Source organism: Salmo trutta, unplaced genomic scaffold (assembly GCF_901001165.1).
Source record: "Salmo trutta unplaced genomic scaffold, fSalTru1.1, whole genome shotgun sequence".
In the NCBI taxonomy this organism is placed as follows: domain Eukaryota; kingdom Metazoa; phylum Chordata; class Actinopteri; order Salmoniformes; family Salmonidae; genus Salmo; species Salmo trutta.
Window position 1 is genome coordinate 24,862 of NW_021822373.1, and position 5,621 is coordinate 30,482.

Consider the following 5,621-nt stretch of genomic DNA (forward strand, 5'->3'; position numbering starts at 1 on the left):
AATACAAAAACAAGTGGAGGGTGAGGCTGTTACCGTGAAAGAAGAAGAGAAAGACGTTTCAGTGAAAGAAGAGGAAGACGCGTTCAGAGTGAAAGAGGAGGAGGATGTTACTGTACAAGAAGAGGAGGATGCAGTTTATGGAGTGAAAGAGGAGGAAGGGGAGATGACTGTCACATCGATAAAGGAGGAGGAAGAAGAGGAGGAAACTGGATATCTGGTCCCGGTTTCCCAAACGCATCTTAAGGCGTCCAGTGGTTCTAACGGTGAACTTAGCCATAAGATGGTTTTGAGAAACCGTTCCCTGATTAACACTAGTAAGTACTGTCTTAAATACAGAGGCACAAACTCTGCAGTTGTTGAACTGATGTTTGGTGTTAAAGCGGAAATATGCAATAGCTACATCCATATTGTGACTTTTAAATTAATAATTTATAGCCATTGATTCTTGAAGAATATAACACATGCCTCATGAGCTTAGTTCAACTGTTGTACCCCATCAGAATATAAGCTTTTTTTACTCCAATGTTTAGAAACAATGTAAATCAACACTGTATAGCCTCAACATGGTTAAAACTATAATGTTGCTATTATGGATGGTCAGTCCTTGCATCCATAGGTCTGTCTATGAATTTGAGAGTAGTTACATTTCTCCAACCCCATAATCATCTTATAACCAAAACAGTGGTGGAATTACAGCTTTGTTATTGTTTCAACTGCAGATTGACAGATTGTTGTGTGGCTTTTTTTAAATCAAGGATTTAAACAGAAACAAAATGGCAGCCCAGAGACCTAAGCTGTGTTAGAATACTCATACTAACCGTACTATTTGTGATGTTAACTGAGTATATAGTGTGCTTATTGGTCATAGTATGATGTAGTTAGTAGCCAAAAGTTCCTGGATGTCGTACTAAATTCGCCAAAACACGAAGTATACGAGCAGTGGCCACTATTTCCGTGCTTTTAGGGCCCATAATGCAATTCTTCATAAACCAGGTAGGCCAGTTGAGAACAAGTTCTCATTTACAACTGCGACCTGGGCATGGCTTTTCAGATTTGAAGAAAATGGAGGAAAATATTCAGCCGAAGTCCAACTAGAGCCGATACAAATTCTTTGCTTTAACTAATTTTGACAAATGTTACGAAAATGTTGAGCAATGTAATAAAGTAATGACTTTTCAAATAAGTTACCTTACATGTTATTCTGGCTGACAATTTGTTAGCATGTTATTACAGCAGTATGGTCCGGTATGTTATCTAGCTACCTAACGTTAGTTGGCTACTTATACGTCACACTTGCCAGTATATGAACTATATTCTATCTAACTAACTACCCAACGTTTATTGACTTGATTATTCCCGTCATTCTTAGCTTTGCTAAATGGTATAGTCGTAGTGCTTTCTCAATGGACATTCAGGTGCTTTCATAGAGTGAATTTATCTACTCTGATTTCAGAGCATCTCGTCTGAGTACCAGAGAGCAGTGTTTAACTATCCCTGTAAACACGCTGGAGGATTCAGTATCCATTGAAGAGCTTGAACGATTCATTGACGAGAGATACTTACGAACTCAAAGAAACATGTCGCTGGTTTCAGAGGATTCCAGCATCATTGTTGTTAAGGACAACCAACCAACCCAATCAACAAAACAAAACCAAGTTGGCCAATAGGTATCAGCGATGGAACCAAACCATCCCCTAGTAAGAGGGCAAGTGGGGAGAGGTTTACTGATATGGATGTTGAACACGGAGCTGGAAGGTACTGTAGACTCTATTAATAGCAAGGTGGAGGTGGTACAAAGGGATGCAAGGTGCTGTAGACTCTATTCATAGCAAGGTGGAGGTGGTGCAAAGGGAGAACAAACAACTTAACAACTTGCTAGACAGATATTCAGTAAATACTAGGAATAGATTGGTAGCGAGGTTGCATAGCAACAGCATCAACTTCTGGTAGACAGGCGTAGTGCTAGTACGCTCAACTGAAAGGATACAGTTTGTTTATAGTTTACTAACATGAACTAATAGTATAGATGGATTGGTGGACAGGCGTAGTGCTAGCACGCTCAACTGAAAGGATACAGTTTGTTTATAGTTTACTAACATGAACTAATAGTATAGATGGATTGGTAGACAGGCGTAGTGCTAGTACGCTCAACTGAAAGGATACAGTTTGTTTACAGTTTACTAACATGAACTAATAGTAGAGATGGATTGGTAGACAGGCGTAGTGCTAGTACGCTCAACTGAAAGGATACAGTTTGTTTACAGTTTACTAACATGAACTAATAGTATAGATGGATTGGTAGACAGGCGTAGTGCTAGTACGCTCAACTGAAAGGATACAGTTTGTTTATAGTTTACTAACATGAACTAATAGTAGAGATGGATTGGGTCTTTGGGCGGATCAAACGTCTTGTCTGCCTGAGTGTGATGTGTACGGTGCCTGCCCACACTCAACCTAGCCTTGGGGATGGGCGGTAAACCGTATTTTACTATATACCAGTATTGATGCACGGACAGGTTTGGGTTTTTACTTTACCTTCTATAAGGGTATTTCAATGTTTGGTTTGTTAAATGTGATGCGCAATTCTGTCACGTTCCTTTATTCAGGACATTTAGAATGACAACCCATTACAGAGTAGCCTAGTGGGATTTTTCACAAAATTATCTGGTGATCAGGTTATGACAAAGACATTTTAGTTTCCATGTTTCACCTAAAATATTAAATGATTTATAGTCCTAGGTCTATGTTGTTAGGTGAAGTTATGGGTCCTACAGTAGGTCTATGTTGTTGTTAGGTTACAAAAATCTCTAAAACTGGAAACACTCTCCCTCACTAGCTTTAAGCACCAGCTGTCAGAGCAGCTCACAGATCTCTGCACCTGTACATAGCCCATCTTTAATTGAGCCCAAACTACTACCTTTTCCCCTACTGTATTTATTTATTTTATTTATTTTGCTCCTTTGCACCATATTATTTATATTTTAACTTTTAACTTTCTTCAAACTACAAATCTACCATTCCAGTGTTTTTCTTGCCATACTTTATTTACTTTGCCACCATGGCATTTTTTTGCCTTTACCTCCATTATCTCACATCATTTGCTCACATTGTATATAGTCTTATTTTTTTCTACTGCATCATTGATTGTATGTTGTTTTACTCCATGTGTAACTCTGTGTTTTTGTATGTTGTCGAACTGCTTTGCTTTATCTTGGCCAGGTCGCAATTGTAAATGAGAACTTGTTCTCAACTTGCCTACCTGGTTAACTAAAGGTGAAATAAAAAATAAAAATAAAAGGTGATGTTATGGGTCCTACAGGAGGTCTGTATTATTGTTTGGTGAAGTTATGGGCCAATTTGTTTAACACTTAGTGTACAAACACTCATTGTCAGGCTGATGGCAAAGCTAGCCAAAGAGCATTTCACTGGTTGAAGAGTTTTTTAAGTATAAAGCAGTTGATTTGTAACACAAATAACACAAACATATTAACCAGGACATTCAAACGAGTCTTACAATTCCTTTCCAAAAGTAAGGTGAAATGCACTCAAAAGCAACCTGGAAATGGAGGCTATTTTTACTGTCAGCCTATGAGAACTCCCCTGAGTTTTCCCCCACGGTGGTGAATTAGTGAATAGACACAGAGCTTAATGCGAGTTTCCTTGAGTAGCACTCCTGATCTTGTGCTGATAGTGAGCTGTAATATTCAGAATACTTTGTGGAAAACTAAAATCTTCACTCACAATTTTTGCTCCAGGCAGATATACTACATCCATAACTAGTGGTTTCCTCATTACCAGATATACTACATCCATAACTAGTGGTTTCCTCATTACCAGATATACTACATCCATAACTAGTGGTTTCCTCATTACCAGATATACTACATCCATAACTTGTGGTTTCCTCTTTAGCATGGAGGAGTTTCTGCAACCAAATTGTGTGCGCATTGACCTCGTGCCGCAATTTTAGCAAACACAGAAAGGAGCCTATATTGGAGACCAAAAGTCGTCTGGCACACTGCTTAGGATTTCAACATCTTTAATATTTCCAGTTACTAATGTGAAAACAAGACAAAATATGACTTTTGTTGCTAACTTTTCTGTCTTAATTGTCAAATCATTTAACAGATGTCAATTGTTGTACAACTTTATGGGTATGCTCTGGGGATCACCTTTTACCTCAATAAACAGTGACTTTGTCGTTCACACAGGAGAGAGACGGGACTATCGTGGATCCTCTGGGGTACCTCAACAACATCATGATACTGACGAGGCAGAGAAGAGTCTCACCAGATCAGAACTCCTCAAGAAACACCAGCGAATACACATAGGAGCGAAATCTCACTGCTGCTCTGACTGTGGGAAGAGATTCATCTCTTCAGTAGACCTTAAAATACATCAAAGAATTCACACTGGAGAGAAACCTTTTGGCTGTGATCAATGTGGGAAGAGTTTTACTACATCTACCCATCTGACTTTGCACCAGAGAACACACACAGGAGAGAAACCATATAGCTGTAGTCAATGTGGGAAGAGATTTTCTACGTCTTGCTATCTAAATATACACCATAGGACACACACAGGAGAAAGATCTTATGGCTGTGATCAATGTGGGAAGAGTTTTTATACATCTAGCAAGCTGACTTCACACCGGAGAACACACACAGGGGAGAAACCTCAAAGCTGTGATCAATGTGACAAGAGATACTCTGATAAAAGATCTCTGATCAAACATCAGAAAATACATACATGAAGGATTTGTTTCATGATATCAATGAAACAATGTCATAATGTAGAATGTTTTAACATTGTAGTAGGAGTATTTTAATGATGTCACAATGTAGAATGTTTTAACATTGTAGAAGGAGTATTTTAATGATGTCACAATGTAGAATATTTTAACATTGTAGAAGGAGTATTTTAATGATGTCACAATGTAGAACCCTAAACGTTTGTCCCCTGTTCTATTGATTTCAACATGATATGGATATTAGCCTCAGTGGAAAGATCCAGGCTCTGAATTGAAAGAGTAGTATTTATGAGATTTAACAAAAAGTGACTGACAAAGAAAGAGTTGTTAAGTATAGCACGTTGGTGACCCACTTGAATCAAAATGCAACACTTCAAAATGTAGCTAGCTGTTTTCTACAAGTTGTCCTCTAACCAGTGATGTACACATTATTCCCAGATTCTGTGTGGTTTTGGAGCTGTTAGTTTTAACAGGACGTGCAACCTCATCTCCCTCCTCTCGCACAATTGATTTCAACATGATATCAATGAGTTGACAAATAAGTGTTGCGTTCCTTTGTTTAGCAACCCCTACATTTAAATGCATCACAACTGACAATTTTTGTATACAATTATATTGACATTCTTTCCATGCTTTTAGAATATCAGGGTTCATTCTCAGATGTGTCAAACCAAATGTACTAGAGCATGACATTGGGGACTGGGCCCCGATCCAACAACATGCCTATCTAGTGAACCCTGAGAAGAGAGAGAAGCTCTGTAGTGAGGAGGAAAGTTACTACGGATATTGCAGGAGTTTCCTCTTGAAATCAGACATGTCCTTTTTAAGGACAACTTGGTTTCTGATTGTCTCAAGGGTGGGTAGTTAAATA

The 5,621-nt window shown here is 38.5% G+C and overlaps 1 long non-coding RNA gene across 1 annotated transcript; it reads left to right on the plus strand.

Annotated features, from left to right (window-relative positions):
* The first annotated feature begins 277 nt into the window (after positions 1-277).
* Positions 278-1,646, plus strand: LOC115182023 (uncharacterized). Its single transcript, XR_003873597.1, has 2 exons — positions 278-314; positions 1,454-1,646. It is a non-coding gene; the product is annotated as an uncharacterized LOC115182023 (long non-coding RNA).
* The last annotated feature ends 3,975 nt before the right edge of the window (positions 1,647-5,621 follow it).